Consider the following 17,377-nt stretch of genomic DNA (forward strand, 5'->3'; position numbering starts at 1 on the left):
GGGCCCTGTCAGGCTGGCTCACTCTCTGATCATGTTTTCAAAAGACTTGTTCAGGGCGCCTGGGTGGCTCAGGGGGTTAACCCTCTGCCTTCAGCTCAGATAATGATCTCAGGGTCCTGGGATCGAGGCCGGCCTCGGGCTCTCTGCTTGAAGGGGAGCCTGCTTCCCCACCTCTCTCTCTGACTCTCTGCCTACTTGACCTTTTTCTCTGTCAAATAAATTTTAAAATCTTAAAAAAAAAAGAGAGAGAGAGAGAGAGAGACTTGTTCATTTAGCAAACTGTTTGCAAAGACCTAGCTTTGGGGCTTATCACTTCCTAGGAGCTTTTGTTTTGGAATCTTTTTACTTTGGTTTCCACCAAAATTGTCTCCTTCCTGGGCTGCGGGGGTGTGCTGCACTTGGGTCTGGCCCGCCCTCCCCGGTGGGGCTGGGGGCTCCCTGTCCGCTGCCAACTAACCCTCCCCCCCAACACCAGGCCCCTGCCCTGCAGCAGCCCAGCTGCTCTCCTGCCCGGTTCCAGCCACACTGGCCTTGACATCATCTGCCTGTTTCCAACAGCTGCCTTGTCCCTTTCCTCTGCTGCCACTTTGCCGAGCGGGACCTGGTACCTTCCATTCTTCCCTGTGACTGCTCAGGACACATTCACACCTGCTGACACTGTGCCTGTGGCCTTGGCAGCCACGTGTGAAAGCAGCCGAAGAGGTGTGACAGGGGCCAGCTCTCACCCAGAGCCTGAGGACACAGCTGTGTCCACGCGGCCACTTGTGCGTGTGGGCATGTGAATCCTGCCCTGCCTGGAGCCTTGACGTGACCCCAGCCAGCAACACATCCCATCGACTGCAGCGCTGGGCCCCACGAGGCCTCCCCCCTGCAGCCCTGGGCCTCTCCATAGCTCCCGAAGCTGCCCAGCATCCGTCACCCAGCTGTTGCTGGGCCTCCACCTGCCCTGGTCCCATCCTCAGGATGGGTTTGTTCTTGAGGGATGCTCCTGGTCTCCCCAGACCTCAAGTCACAAGACCCCTCCTATTCCTGCCAGCCAGCATCCTCATTCTCCCTTCTCCCTTGGGGATTGTGCCCCCCCCACCCTGTTCCCTGGAAGCCACATGAGTCAGTCCAGACCACTCAGGAACCATAGGCAGTAACCTCTTCGATGTCAGCCACAGCAACTTCTTTCAAGATATGTCTCCAAAGGCAAAGGAAACAAAAGCGAAAATGAACTTTTGGGACTTCATCAAGATCAAAAGCTTCTGCACAGCAAAGGAAACAGTCAACAAAACAAAGAGGAAACCCACGGAATAGGAGAAGATACTTGCAAATGACAGTACAGAAAAAGGTTGATATCCAGGATCTATAAAGAACTCCTCAAACTCAACACACACAAAACAGATAATCATATCAAAAAATGGGCAGAAGATATGAACAGACGCTTCTCCAACGAAGATATACAAATGGCTATCAGACACATGAAAAAATGTTCATCATCACTAGCCATCAGGGAGATTCAAATTAAAACCACATTGAGATACCACCTGACACCAGTTAGAATGGCCAAAATTAGCAAGACAGGAAACAACATGTGTTGGAGAGGATGTGGAGAAAGGGGAACCCTCTTACACTGTTGGTGGGAATGCAAGTTGGCGCAGCCACTTTGGAGAACAGTGTGGAGATTCCTCAAGAAATTAAAAATAGAGCTTCCCTATGACCCTGCAATTGCACTGCTGGGTATTTACCCCAAAGATACAGATATAGTGAAAAGAAGGGCCATCTGTACCCCAATGTTTATAGCAGCAATGGCCACGGTCACCAAACTGTGGAAAGAACCAAGATGCCCTTCAACGGACGAATGGATAAGGAAGACGTGGTACATATACACGATGGAGTATTATGCCTCCATCAGAAAGGATGAATACCCAACTTTTGTAGCAACATGGACGGGACTGGAAGAGATTATGCTGAGTGAAATAAGTCAAGCAGAGAGAGTCAAGTATCATATGGTTTCACTTATTTGTGGAGCATAACAAATAACATGGAGGACATGGGGAGATGGAGAGGAGAGGGAGTTGAGGGAAATTGGAAGGGGAGGTGAACCATGAGAGACTATGGACTCTTTAAAACAACCTGAGGGTTTTGAAGTGGTGGGGGGTGGGAGGTTGGGGGAACCAGGTGGTGGGTATTAGGGAGGGCACATATTGCATGGAGCACTGGGTGTGGTGCAAAAACAATGAATACTGTTATGTTGAAAAGAAAAAAAAAAAAAAAGATGAATTCCCCCCTAAAGGAAATTCATATGGGAGACTTTCAGGACAAATACAGGTCTTTGATATGTTAAAATCCTGGAACTGAAATGGGTAAGAATTTCCAGAAGTAAAAGCTGCATTTGGACTAAACCAGAATTAGCAACATGGGGCTAGATGAACTGAAAGATTGTAATGTTGTGTTTCTTAATGTTTTAAACATGACTGGTTCTGTAATGTTGCCCCTCCAGACTAGGGAAACTTTTTCTTAAATTATCTGTAACTTACAGAGATGTAAAAGTACTCATTTGTTAACGAATCAAGGCATTCAACTTTTCTCTCTATCTGAACCCTCTGAAACCAAAAGGTCTCAGCAAGTATTCTTTCCTCCATGGCAATCAGTCATTTGCATAAGTTCAATAAGAATCTGTTCTCCTTGTAACAGGACACCATTGGAAACTGGTTATTTTACCAAGGCTTTGACTAGAATGACATATTTGAAAAGACTCAGTTATGACCAGACAGCTTAAAGGAACTAAGGTTGACTTTACAAAACCTGGAGCCATAAAGCCCTTTGGAACTGTTGGCCTGATACCTTGCTTACAGAGTTCCCAGCAGCCTTACCAGGCGAGTAAAGAATGTCACTCCCTGGTAGGGGTAGAACCTCGGGAAGAGGAATTCGCCCAATCTGACAGGTATTGCAGGCATGTCCGACGGCAAGTACGTGGCTTGGCTTCTGGCCTAGAGAGGCTACTAAAAAGTTCAACCTAGAGATTCCTTATAAGAAGTTCCAGCAAAGCAGATTCGAGAAGATCTATATGATCACTCACTGTTCTTGCTGAGCTTATGTAAATAATTGGGCCAACTTTGTTAAAACTGGACTTGTTTTTCAAATAAATTAGTCCTGATTTGACTATTTCTGGAAATGAGGGTTATTTTAGAGAGAAAAATTACGTTTTAATAACACACCTTTATGGGTGTTAAATTCTAGATTTAATTGTTTTTAAATGTTTATTTGCCTAAGCTAGACAACTTGAGGTAAACTTCAGAGAAGTTGCACGGTGGCTCTTGCTTTAGACGATCTTGCTTTTGCCAGTCAGTCAGCCCCAGATAATAAGGAGCATTTCGGGAATTCCAAACAACCTTACTGAGTGCCCCAGCACTGGCCATCCCAGATGTTACCAAGCCCTTCTATTTGTATGTGGATAAAGAGGCAGGGGTGGCCAAAGGAGTTGAAGAAGTTTTGACTCAGACTCTGGGGCCTTGGCAAAGGCCAGTAGCCTATCTTAGCAAGATACTAGATCCAGTAGCAGCTGGGTTCCCCCTTGCCTCCCGCATAATTACTGCCACGGCCTTCCTGGTCATGGATGCAAGTAAATTGACTTTGGGTCAAAATCTCATCTTGACCTCCACTCACGCTATCGAGGGCCTTTTCTGGACTCCACCAGACCGGTGGATGACAAACGCCTGAGTGATGGGGTATTGGGCCCTCCTCCTTAACAATGACTGATCAGTCTGTACTCCAGTCACTGCAGTCATTACAGTCTGTCTAGCCCACACAGGGATCCTAACTGCCCACATTGAGATGGAGACGGAGCTGGAATCACATCCTTACCAACCCGGGGACCTGGTTTGGATGTGCTGCTGCCAAGTGGAAAACTTGGAGCCTCGCTGGAAGGGAACCTACATCGTGATCCTGACCACTCCCCCACTCTCAAGGTCGACGGGATTACTCCATGGGTCCACTACACCCACCTCCGGCCAGCTGACCCACACACCATTCTCAAGGTCTTCATCCCAGAATGAAAGAGTCAGCCCAACAAGGACAATCCCCTAAAGCTAAGACTGCGCCGTTCTCACTCACCCCACTAATGTTGCTTGCTTACAGTTCAGCTCATGATACTCAGACAGCAATACCAGCCACCAGACCTTGTTGCTGAGACCAGCCTGGACCCGTGATTGGGTCCTTCCTAAGGTTCCTCTGAGAGGGGGAAATGTGGAGGCTGAGAAAAATCAAGGCCATCCCACCTCAGGTTTAGCCTTAGCATAGGTACAGCCATCTTAGCTCTGGCAGCCATCTCAGACCCCCGTGCCCAAGGGCTGAACTTTCCCCTACTTTATTTTAGTTCCAGAGACCCCCACCTACTTTAGTTCCAGGAATCCCCACCCTGCTTTAGTAACAGGAACCCATAAATAGCTCTGCCTTAACTAACCTGGGGGTCCAAGTCCCTACTCCGCTGCATCAAGTATACTTGGGCCCAAGCTTAAGCTTGTCGAATAAACCCTCATGTGATTGCATTGGTGTTGGCTCCTTGGTGGTCTCTCAGATGCGAAAACTCGGGCATAACAGTATAGAACCTCTAGAGTAGTTACAGCATTTACCCAAATGTAACCCAAGGTTTGTCACTGGTTTAGCAGTACTCCCTGAGTAACTTAGCATATCAAGAAAAGGCCTTATGAGTCAAAGAGATCTCATTTACAACCCTGGGCAGGCAAAGAGAAAACATTTACATTTTTTAAACAGATCAATTAACCTAAGAAAACTTTGCCCTTTTAAACAGAGAGAAAACCAGCTTTTCTATACTAGTGTCTTTCCCTTTTTATTCTTTTTTTTTTTTAATCTTTTTTTTTTTAAGATTTTATTTATTTACTTGACAGACAGAGATCAGAAGTAGGCAGAGAGGCAGGCAGAGAAAGAGGAACGGAAGCAGGCTCCCTGCCAAGCAGAAAGCCCCATGCGGGGCTCGATCCCAGGACCCTGGGATCATGACCTGAGCCGAAGGCAGAGGCTTTAACCCACTGAGCCACCCAGGCGCCCCTATTCTTTTTTTTTTTAATCAGAGAGAGAGAGCAAGCACAGGCAGACAGAGTGGCAGGCAGAGGCAGAGCGAGAAGTAGGCTCCCTGCCGAGCAAGGATCCCAATGTGGGACTCGATCCCCAGGACGCTGGGATCATGACCTGAGCCGAAGGCAGCCGCTTAACCAACTGAGCCACCCAGGCATCCCTTCCTTTTTATTCTTAAGCATGCAGTCCTACAATAGTGGGTTTACTGGGTTTCCCTCCCATCGCGAATGATGTCGCAAAGAGAGGGGGATCTTTCAGATGCTGTCCTGCTCGCGTCCCTTGCGGGAACTTAGGAGTGTCTTAGCTAAGGTCTGTCTGTATAAACCCCGGACCAGGCTACTCCGTGGAGTAGATGACCGTTATGCCATATGATGCCCCGCGAGACTCAGGGTGCAGCCCACTTAGACTCCGTAGCCAAAGCGGTGGAGCCATACAGATTCACAGTCAGACACTCTTCAGATTCAAACAGGTTGGACACCCCCCCACTCTGGGTGTCCCAGGCTAATGGGAGGTGATCAGTCTCCCCTTCCATTCTTTATGAATGGGTCTGGCTCAGACAGTAGCCCCGGGGCTGTTTTTCTTTCTTATTCAAACAGGATCAGGCATTTGGTCTTTTTCTCTCTTTTTTACATATCTCCTACTTTTCTACATACAGAGTTGCTTCCCTTATTTCCTTCAGTCTTAGTTACACTTAGCAGAATTTTGTATTTCCCTTATTTCCTTCAGTCTTAGTTACACTTAGCAGAATTTTGTATTCTTAGAAATACCTTAACCTCTAGTGAAGACTAAATATAAACCAATTGTAAACTGTTACAACAGAATTCTTTGAAGGCAAATTTGTGAATCAGTTGAGCACAAAACATGTTTACCAACAGGTTTCAAAAGCACAAACCTAGTTCCAACAGTCAGCGCTCTAGCATTTTATCCCATTTGGTTTAAAGTTTCAGGTTACCAAAGACTTTTGAAAGCTACTTTAACAATTAGCCATTAAAACTTTGAGACACTTAATCATCAGTTTAGTCATCACTTTGCTAATAGATTTCAACAGATTTTAACACAAATTTTAACAGATTTTAACAAATAACACGAGCTTATTTGACCTGAAGTAAAAATTCTGAAGTTTACTATTGTTAACTCAAAAGACATGTTTATCTTAATTAACCCAACAAACTTAACTTAGTTCAAATCTGATTTACGTTCCACCTGGGCCCACTCCACTTCAAATGTTTACCTGAGACCTGGGTGGAAAGATCCGGAGAGGGGGGGTGTTAGGTCCAAGGGGTGCTCTTCTTGTTTCCCGACAGTGAAGAACAGAACAAAGTGCCACCAGAAGGCAGAGAAAGGATTCCCAGTTCTAGGGCTCATCAGCTCCAAGAGAGGAGCAGACTCCTTGCTTTCCCCGCCAGCAAGGGGGAGGGGCTAGGCAGTCCCCATCGGGCCAGAGAGGGCAAGGAATGTCCCTGAAACAAAGGTAGTTTTGGCAGCTGCTTGGGAATATTCCATAAAGTCTCTGTCTCGAGTCAGACTACCCCCAGTTGGCTCCAGTTATAGCCCTTAACACACAAAATGAGTGAGGGAGAAGCCCCACATCTATTAGGAGGAACTGAGAGAAGAAAGTCAGAGTCCCCTTACTCTCTGCTTGTCCCATTCCTTCAAACACAACAGCATAGCACAGCAGACAACAAAGAGACAAGACAAAGACAATCGCAAACCCAGCGGCCCTCACCCAGAGCCTGCCGCTGGCGGGGGTTTTCTCAGCCCCCTGACCGCCTAGGGGGACTCAGACCCCTAGATGATCTACCAGAAGAGGGATGGGGTGTCCTTGCATCGACTCTAGCCCTGGGGAGCATGGCTGCGTCCAGCTTCTCCCCGGTGGGCCATACCTGGAGCTCTGCAACCAGACAGACAGACAGGATCCTGAGATCTTACCTCCGGACACTTTTCCCAGAAATTCTGATGCTGGCTCAGTTCTCGTCGTTTAATCCCAGATGAGTCCCCAGTGTTGGGTCCCCCAATAAGGGGTCCGTGATTAAAGGAGCGAGACTGATACAAAGCGAAGGTCAAGCAAAGCTTTATTTCGTGCCAAGCATCAGGAATCAAACCGAACGTTGGGCCACACCTCTTACAAGAGAGGGCGGCCTCTCTCTCCCTTACAGACTAACTTTTATAGAGCAAAGGCCATTCGGTTGGGCCTGGCCACGCACAGGTGGCCAATGAAATTGTAACACAGAGAGAAAGCTGCACAGTCATGCTAGGTGACTAATTGAATTACGATTTACCTTAGTAGACATTTGAACCAGCCTATCACCTTGGTCAGAATTGGTGCCCAAAAGGTGCCCAAAGGGTGGGGCCCACAATCCTTGGTAGCTAGGAGACAGTATGCGCCCCCACTGATTGAATACCTCCACCTGGCCTGACCCACCCTTGTACTTGGACTTTGTTACCTGGGACTGGTTTCTGGGACTTTTTTTTTTAAGTAAGTTCCCCTGGGGCGGGGAGGGGGGGTGGTCATTTTCAGTCTTACAACAAAATGGCGGTTCAACCGGGGTGGGGCCACTCTGGCTGAATAAGCCCTTACACCCTAGCCTGTGGGCGGGGCCAGCTGCGGCCAGCTCTTCCCCCTAGCCGACTCCTTCCACCACCTGGACATGGGTTCCAACCCCAGCCTACCTTTAACTCATCAGATGATCACAGGATGGTGGAGGGGGTGCTGGGGGGCTCCCCCCAAGTCCTCTGCCCTTGAACAGGGCACCTGCCTGAGGTCTGGCAGCTTAAAGCAAGGCCCCCACCCCCAAACATGACCCACCACATGCTTCCTGCCCTGAGCTGACAGGCTATGTGACCCTCGAGGTTTGGCAGCTGCTGACCGGTCCACCACCCTGATGGGGCCCTCCCTATGTGGGATCTGGAACATTCTCCAACATCACTCTCAGTAACTTCAAGAAACTTGTTCCCCCAAGGTTTGCAAATCCCCTTTCTAGTCTCTATTTGTACAGAACCTTGCCCTGGATGAGACTGTTCGAAGCCACAAAGGTTGAGATGCTCTGAGCAAGGGCAACAGCTAGGGGTGGAGAAGGAAGGGGCCATGTCTGGTGGGTATTTCGTGTACATGGCCCCTCCCAGAATAACCCTCAGGGGAGGTGCTGCCTGGTTTCCTGCCCCCTCCTCCAGGGCCGAGTCACTGTAGATTCTGAGGAGTGGGACATCGGGTGACCCAGTCAACCCTTGCTCTGCACAGGACCCCATGGCAGCCCCCCTACCCTGATCTCACGTACCCTGTCATGAAGAACAACCAGACAGATTCCCGGATCTTCTGAGGCCAGCTCTGGTCTGTGACACGGCCTTCCCCACTCCCACGTCAGCAACAGGGCTCCAGCCGCCAACCTGCTGACCTCCCCCTGCCGCCCACTGGGGAGCCCAAGGCTGAGGGAGCAGACGCTGTTGGGGTCACCATAGGTGAGGTTGGTCTGGAGCTGCTCTGACCGGTCAGGGGAGTTCTTTCTCTCCACCTTTGTTCCCCAGAAAGTGTCTCAAATGCCCCGATTCTCTGAGACCTTCCTTCCTAGACCCCAGGCCCCCTAGGATGTCTTGGGGCCCCCTCCCTCCCTGCGTTCCCTGTGGGAAGTGTTCAGGGCACCAGTTCCCGAAAGAGACCCCTATTCCCCAAAGGGCACCACAGACAGAGGTCATCCTGGCTGGTGGTCTCCTGCCCGGGGGGCTCCACTGGGGACCCCCAGGCCTTGCTGCGGCATGAGCAGACCTTCTGTTCCCACAGAAGATCAGAGACACAATGGTCCCCTTCCCTGAAGACCCCCATTGCGGGGGAAGTGAGGGGGGGGTGCGGACTTGAGCAGAGCCTCAGGGTGAGATGAGGAGAGCAAGCCCCTCTCTCCACCAGGGAATGGGGGCACTGTGTCACCCACCCTCGTGAGTGTGTGTGCGTGTGCGTGCGTGTGCAGGTGGCCCTCTGCAGCGCAGAGCTCCCCCGACCCAGGACTCTCGTGGCTGCCAGTCGCAGAAGGTGTCCTCCTGGGCAGCAGGGCAGCACCCCTCCTTCTGTCCTTTGCCACCTCCCTTCTCCGCTTCCTTGGGCCCTGCCCACCTCCTCCAGCTTCCAGTCAGACCAGCTTCCGGCTCAGCTCTGCACTGAGCCAGGTCCCACACCGACCCTCAGCCTCCGAGAGCTCCTGAACCAGAGGAGAAGACTACCCAGAGTCAGACAATGGCCATGTGGTGATGCTGGCCCAGGAGCATGAGAGAGTCCCCACCTAGCCAGGGAGACCAGGGCAGACTTCCTAGAGGAAGTGACCCCCTGAGAAGGCCTGTGGGAGGGCTGTGAGGTCCCAACAGAGTCCCACCTCGGCTCCCCCACTCCTCACACTGTGTCCAAGGGGTCTGCAACCACACAAGGTAGACGACCCTGCCTCCCACCTGCCTACAGCCTTCAGCAGTCACCCACAGCCATCTCTAGACAGCACCACACACCTCGGTCCAACCAGAGCACCCGCCCCAACCAGAGCCCTCCACAGAGGGCTCAGCCCGCCAGCCTGGGGTCTGTCACTGCCTCTGAGCACCGCACCTCCTGCTCGGCCTCCCTCAACAGCCACACCTGCAGGCAGGGGGCTGCACCTCAGGGTACCACCTCTCGGGCTTGCCCACCTGGTCAGTGTCTCCTGCCCCTCTCTGTCTTGTCATCTGCCTAACTGCCTGCAACACCTCCCTGCCCCGGGGCAGGCAGGGGATGGAGAGGGGACATGGCTGGCCACAGGGGTCCTGACAAAGCCCTCATCACACTGTATGGGAGAGCACAAGGTTGCTCTGTTTTAAGCTGCTGACTTTGTGTTAATTGTGTCAGCAACAGTTGGCAACTAATGGAGGACTCCAGGAAAGACAGACAGGGAGGAGGAGGGAGGAAAGGGAGCGGGAGGGAGAAGAGAGAGGGGAATAGGAGTGGGAGAGGGAGAGAGAGAAGGGGGGAGGGAGTAGAAGAGGAGAGGGAAGGAGGAGGAAGGGGGAGGGTAGGTGGAGGTGGGGAAAGTGGGGACTGCAGGGACCGGGTATGCTCATGCCCGTGGCCCCTGTAGTGAGCAGTTTGTTCCAAGACTCTGGGGTTGGGGATGGGGGTGGAAGGTCCTGCCCCTCCCTCAGGCCTGGAATCCGGATCGCAGGGCAGAGCCCGTGTGGTGCAGCCAGTCCTCTGTCCCAGGGACTGAACTCACATTCCAGCGCTAGTAACATAGCCGGGCTAGAGGGGACCACGGCCCAGTGAGTACCCACAGGAGCCTGGCTGCCCACACCAGGACTGTGGGCCTGGCTTTCCACTGCCTGTGCTGGGCTGGGGCCTGGGGATGCCAGGCCGGCCTGGGAGGGTGGGGTTCTCCAGGGTGCGGTGTCTGTGTTGTAAACCCTCGGAACAGGGTGGCTTGGGCACAGGCCCGGGGCTGAGCAGGGAGCTAGGACCCGGGGGGCAGGGAGCAAGGCTGCCCTTCTACCCTGGGAGAGAAAGGGGGTCAGCGGACTCTCTACAGGGACACCTGCGCCAGACCCCCAAAGCCTCCCGAAGCACAGGGTAAAACCTAGTTCCCAGCTCCCTGGTCCCGGGGAGCATTTCCAAAGCTTAAAAGGAATGAACTGAGGCCCGAATGAGAAGATGGATGGATTTGACCACATAAAATTAAACCTTTTGTACGCCAAGAAATAACTGAATTTATGAGGCGGGGTGGGAGCGGGGAATGGGGAAAGTTGGAATTCTTTCCAGTCATGGGGCCAGGCCAGGAAAGCGCTGTCCCCGGAGGGCTGAGCCATGGCCTGCTGAGCCCCCCACCTGCTCCTTTCCTCAGACACAGGTCACCATGAAGCCCAGAGAGGACACCAGCATGCCTGAGACCGGAGGAGAAGATGGGCCTCAAGGTGCGGAGGGCATTCCCTGGCCAGACTCCTGTGTCCTGTTACAGCAGGACCAGGAAAATCGTGGGTGACTTTGACCCCTCTCTGTGCCTTCAGGCATCTGGGCCAAAGGAAATAATTCCAAACAGGGAGGAAGTCGTGCTGTGGCCCGTGATGCCCAAGGGCCCCTTCCTGCCCCCCCCCACCCTGCTCCTGCCTCTAGTCTCCCCTCCCCCATTTCCAACCTGCGGGTGCTTGCTAATGCTGGGGGGCTGCAGGGGCCTCCAGGCACAGTGATCCCATGTTCCATTTATTGAACAAGCAGGAAGGGTGCTCACCAAGTGGCAGCCATGGTTCTCAACGCTTTGCAACTACTAACTCATGTGATCCTGGAATGAGCCCCCCGCGCAGGGGCTGCGAGCACCCCAGTCCGTTCCAGACAAGGAGGAGGAAGTCCGCGCCCTGCCGTGTTTCCCGTGGTGAGTGTCGGCTGGGAGCTCACACCACCTGAGCATACCAGCCCCCCGGGGCTGAGTCTCCGTCTGCTGGGGCTGCGGCATACAGAAGCCACTGACCTGGGGCTTAGGACACGGGGACAGACTCTCTTACGGTTCTCCAGGCCAGAAGGCCAAGTTCAAGGTGGGACAGGGCCATGCCCCCTCCCGAGGCTGCAGCGAGGCTGCACCGTCTGCTCGGTGGCCCTCTCCTTGGTCTGTGTGTCCGACGAAGAAAAACTGTCTGTCTGATGACCTCCACACTTTTTATGACCTCGTCTTAGCTTAATGACGTCTGCAGACACCCCCTGTGCAACTAAGATCACATCCACACATTCTGGGGCTTAGGACTTGGACGTATCTTTCTAGGAGCCACAGTTCAACCCGTTACACTTAGGAATGCACAAAACAGCAAATGAGCTCATTTCCAACTGGAGTATTTTAAAACTCTCCTTCTGGCAGAGGCAGACATGCACAGAGATGCTGGGGCGCAGTGCCCCGGGTGCAGGTGTGGCCCCCTGTCCCCTGGCCAGAGCCCACCCCTCACCCCACCTCGGCCCCGCACTGGCTGCGCACAGGCCTCCCGATCAGCAGACGGCTTTGTAGGGGCTCGTCTAGTTCTGCTGGACGGCTGAGACCTGCCTCAGTTTCCTTCTCGAGAGGACAGAGAGAATAAGACCCTCCAGAGGGACGTTGGGGAACAGACTGAAATAACATGGGGAAGAGGCTATCAGCATGCCCGGGACACTGTGGACAGCCCCTGTCCACGGGGTTGTGAACTTGGACCGCACCTGACCCCTCAGTATGGGCAGGTCCCTCTCAGCACTCCCTCCGAGACTCCAGCCCCGGCTGGCCGGAAGTAAGGGGGACCCTGGGCTATGCCACAGCCCTCCTCCTGTGGCCACTCTGCCCAGCTCGGGTCTGCTGCTCATTCAGCCCAACGTGCCCATGGCGAAATCCCAGCTGTGGAGAGATCTGAGTTGGAACAGGGGCAGCAAATGAAAGAGAGACATTCAGGATAAAAGGACCAAATATGGGGAAAAGGCTACTTAAGCATCCAAAATATCCAAAACGTGAAATGCCCACACTAGCAAACACGTGCTTTCATCGCATTGTCAGCAGAGGCCTTGGCTTGGCTTGTGGGAAAAACAGTGTGGACGGGGCCTCCCTGGAGAAGCCCCCGGAGCCTCAGCCGACTGAATGGGCAGGAGCGCTGGGGGTTTAGCTCATCTCCAGGCGGGTCTGAGCTGCCCCTGGACAAGCAACCCTGGAGGGAGGCCTCAGGAAGGAGGGGCGCCCAGGAGTTGGTGTGGCCTCTGGGTGAGTGGCTGGCCTTTCTGGCAGGGGGGCGGCATCCGCCGGCGGCACAGGCAAGGGGACCTGGGGCAGGACAAGCAGAGGCGGGTGGCTGGGAAGAGGAACAGAATGAGCCATCCAACCAGAACCAAACACTCCCAGAGCAGGGGCCTGAAGGGGGTGGGGTGCTGGGAAGGGGCTGGCCAGAGGTGGGGCACAGCAGGGAGTCCACGGTTCAGCACATCCACCTTGAGAGAGGGCAGGAGCCACTGTGCTGGGGCAGGGGAAGACCCTGGCCCACCCCCAGGCCAGAGAGGGCTCTGGGATTGGCAAACAGCCCAGGGTTTCTGGAGCTGAGGAAGAGACTGGGTGGCTTGGCCATGTTTTCCTGTGGCCTCAGTGAGCTCCCTGGTCTGGAAAGGATTCTCAGTCTTACAAAGGCGCAAGGCACTGCTCACAACCTGCCCAGGGAACCAGGAGGGGGAAGGAATGGTGGCTGAGATCGATTCCCAGAAATATGCAGTCTGAACACACAGGCATGTGTGCACAGCCCGGCCCAGGCACAACTGCAGCTGTGTGCGTGTGCACGTCTGTGTGGGGACAGACACGGGCTGTGTGCCCCCCCCAGTCCGCTGACTTCGGAGCACCGATGATGCGGAAAGAGAAGCTGGAAGGTCATGCAGCTCCCCGGGCTCAGGGTCCAGGCTGGGATGGAGCAGCCGAGGGGAAGGACAGGAGGGGGTTCCCATAGAGAGATGGGAACCAGAATGTGAGGTCTGGAGGGGCTCCCGGTGCCACGGTGGGCATAATAGCTGGGGAGCAGGAGGGTCACAGATCAGCCAGGCTGGGGCCCCTGTTGATGTGAGGCTCAGGGCGTCACAGTGACGGCTGTTCCTGGGGGACGGAGGCGGGCACCCTGACCCTGGGCTTGGGCTGGGCAGTGCCCACTGCAGTGGGGTCCTGGGGCAGACATGAGGGGGCTACAGGACAGTTGGGGGGAAGAGCTGCTCTGGGGCATGGGGACCAAGACACACGGGCCCTCCAGAACCCCCCAGGGCTGGGCCCTGCTATGGGGGGTGGGAAAGCCGAACCATCTCTGCTGGGGGCCAGCTCCTTTCTGGACAAGGAGCTCAGAGGGAAGTCAGAGGGAGATGGGGCCCGAGGGCATGTGCATGTGTGTGCACCTGCCCATGTGTGTGTGTGTGTGTGTGTGCATGTGTGCACACGTGTGCCTGCACCTGTGGGCAGGGTTGGATGGGCTGTGCTCTCCAGGGACCCAGGGTGGGGCTGGTAGCCCTCGGGGCAGGGCCTGACTCAGGCCTATTCTGAGCCACGGCTCTCTGTCACCACTTGGGAGTTGATGACGCATGGCCCCTCTCTGGGCGCCAAGGCACGCATACTTGGTGCTGACATGGAATTAAGAGTATGTTGTTTTAAAAAAAAAAAAGAGTATGTTGTTTTTAACAATTTTGAAAAACACTTGCAGAAAGCCAGGAGGCATCGGCAGACTGGCATCAGAGATCTCTTCTCTCGGGGCATGCCCTCCTGTCTCGGGGACTCAGGATCCCCACCGTCGAGCCAGAGACTGAGGGGCTCAGACCCCAGTTGTTTCATTCTAGATCTCTGCTCTCAGGAAGAAAAGTGAACTTATTCTCACTAGAGTGTTGAGGGCTTCTGTCACCAGCCTGGGAGGACTGTGTTTCAGACCCCGGGGGAGGTGCGTCAGGGGATTAGCCATGAAGGGGAGCCTGACTTGAAGCTTTGGGCAGAAGCGGAGACGCCCCCGACCCACCCCGGCCACCCCTGGGACGGGGCAGTGAGGCCCTTTCCTGCTTGGATCCCACTCTTCCCTTCGCAGCTTGTCTCCCCGCCTCCAGGAACGGGTGCTGCCCTTGGGGCCTCCCTTTGCTCATCTGACAAATGGGGCCATGGTAGTGCCATCCTCAAGGGCTCGTCAAAGCATCAGCTGAGATGCTGTGGGGGGTTGGCACCATGCCTCAGCACGGGCCGAGCCCAGGCACTGACAAACGCCAGGGGCTCCCAGCACGCACGTGCAGAGAGCACCGGCAAGCATGCCCCGCATACCAGGTCTGGCCCCCCACTGCCTGAGAGGACGGTATTCCCAGGGAACCAGCACCCATGGTCCCTGGAGAGGACTTGGGAACCCCCTTGGGCACAGGCCCCATGGGCTTTTCAGGGGTCTCGCCGAGGATGCTAATCCATGGGGGCTGGGACGTCGCCCAGTATTGTTATGACCCAGGCCCACGCCACCAGAAGCGAGGCATCGATATCGATTTGGGCAGAAATCTTGTGAGAATTGGCCCATTTTGGGGGGCGATTTGGGCCACGCTGGCGCCCATGGTCTAGAGCGCGTTCTCGCTAGGTGCGTATCACAGCCATCAGGACGTAGGGGAGCTTTTTGGGGGGCAGAGTTGAGGGAGGGGTTCTGGCTGGGCATCAGCCTCCGTGTTGGCGGCCCGGTGGGGCGCCGAAGGAGGGGGGGTTGTCTCGGGGGGAGGGTCATGCAGGTTTCTCCCACTCTGAGGGTTTTGCACAGCTCTGAACAGCACAGTTTCCTCCTGCGTGGCAGGCAGAGTCCTGGGGTGTGGCTCAGGCCTCCCCAGTCTGGAGGGCTTGGGGGCCAGGCCTCTGGTGACGGAAGCCTGAAAACCCAACCTGGGGTTAGGGTTAGGGCCTAGGGGCATGGCAGGCCCGATCTGCTGGCACTGAGGCAGGATCCCTGGGGGACTGAGTCAAGGACAGGGGTCAGGAAGCGCATCAGCCTCTGAGTTTGTGGCCAGGGGTGGCCACCAATGGTGGGGGGTGGCCTCAGGGAGGCATGTGGATTTCTCCCATTCTGAGGGTTCTGAGCAGCTCCAAATGGCACTGTTTCCTCCTGGGTGGCAGGCGGACTCCTGGGGTGTGGCGCCGGGGTCCCTAGTCTGGAGGGCTCGGGGGATAGACCTAGGTAGTCCCCCTCCTATGGGAATACCCCTAGTAGGAGTCCTGAGTCACATCCACCGAGCCCCAGGCTGAGCTCTGCACCCACAGAGGCTCCCAGGGAGCCCAGTGTGACCCCAGCCATAGCAGGGGACCCTTCTGGCTCAGTGAAGCTCCCTGCGACCTCGGAGGGACCAGGCTCCCACAGCGGGTCCTGAGCAGCCTAGAGCATCAGGAGGCTAAGGTCCTGCTATACTGGGGGTCCCATGAAGACCCCAGTGGAGCCTGGATTCTGCCCATGTCGGCCCATGGTGCCCACGTGCTGCACTTTGGGGCACTTGGGATGGGCCACTGTCTGCCATTTGCTCCGGTCTGAATGTCTGTCCTCCCTCAAAATGCAAGCATTAAACCCTAACCCCCCCCACAATTAAGAGATGACTCTGGGAGGTACTTAGGTCATGCGGGGGGACCCCCCTGAATGGAATCGGTGCCCTTAGAAAACAGGCCTCAGAGACCCTCACCCTCCCACCCTCAGAAGATGCCCCAACTAGGAACCTGGAGGGGGGCCTTGGTTTTGGACCCCCTAGCATGGTGAGTGATTGCTTCCTGCTGTTTAGAAGGCGCCTGGTGGGTGGGGTTGTTACAGCAGCCCACACGGACTCGGACACCCTTCTCACTGATAGGGCTCTGTGGTGACCTGTGTCCGGCCCTCACCTCTGCTGGTAAATAAAGTTTTATTGAAACACGGCCCTACCCATCCATTTATGTATTGTCCACAGCTGCATGCGCACTATAGAGACAGAGCAGGGGCAGAGACAGACAGGACCGCCAGTCCTAAAATATTTATTATCCCACCCTTTACAGATAAGGTCTGTAGACCCCTGGTGTGGAGACAGTGATGCCATCCATACCGGCAACAGGAAGCGGGTGGTGTGAATGAGGCCCCACTCACAGTGCCTGCAACACGGTGTCTGAGATTCCCACTTAGGGACCCTCCTCCAGGGGTGAACATCAGCACCCTGGGCACCTCTCTTGCAGGACCACAGTCTCAGCCTTACTTGGCCCCCCTAGTGCTCACTTCAGCAGCACATATACTTACTTGGCCCCCCTATGCAAGCCCCAGAGGGGTTTATTAGTAAGTGAGATGAACTATTTACTGATTGTGTGGACAGATGGGTGGATGCACAGATGACATATGGAGGGAGGGATGGAGGGATGGGGGATGGAGAGAGATGGAGGGAGGGAGGGAGTGAGGAAGGGAAGGAGAGAGGAGGAAGGGAGGGAGGGAGGAAAGGAGGGAGGGAGGGACAGGGGACAAAGAAAGCAGACCTAGGGCACAAAATCTAGGAAGGGACCCACTTCCAAGGTTATGCAAACACAGGACCAGCCTGGATGCCTGTCTGGCCTCACCCAAGCCCAGTCCCGGCAGGAAAGGAAGCCTGCCCCACAGAGACAAGCTTTGCCAGCCACGGAGCTCCCTGTGGGGTCTGAGGCCGGGGTCTGTGAGTGAGCCCTGGGATGGGCAGCAAAGCAGGCATCCCCAGGTCGTGGGCCACAGGGGCTAGGAGGGCTGCCCCAGAAACATGCCTTTTCTCCCCTCACTGCACACACAGTGCACAGCCCCAAGAAGCACATTTAAGGGGAGCAACAGAACAAGACCACGTCTGTGAGACCACAAGGTG

This window comes from Meles meles, chromosome 2 (genome assembly GCF_922984935.1).
Source record: "Meles meles chromosome 2, mMelMel3.1 paternal haplotype, whole genome shotgun sequence".
In the NCBI taxonomy this organism is placed as follows: Eukaryota; Metazoa; Chordata; class Mammalia; order Carnivora; family Mustelidae; genus Meles; species Meles meles.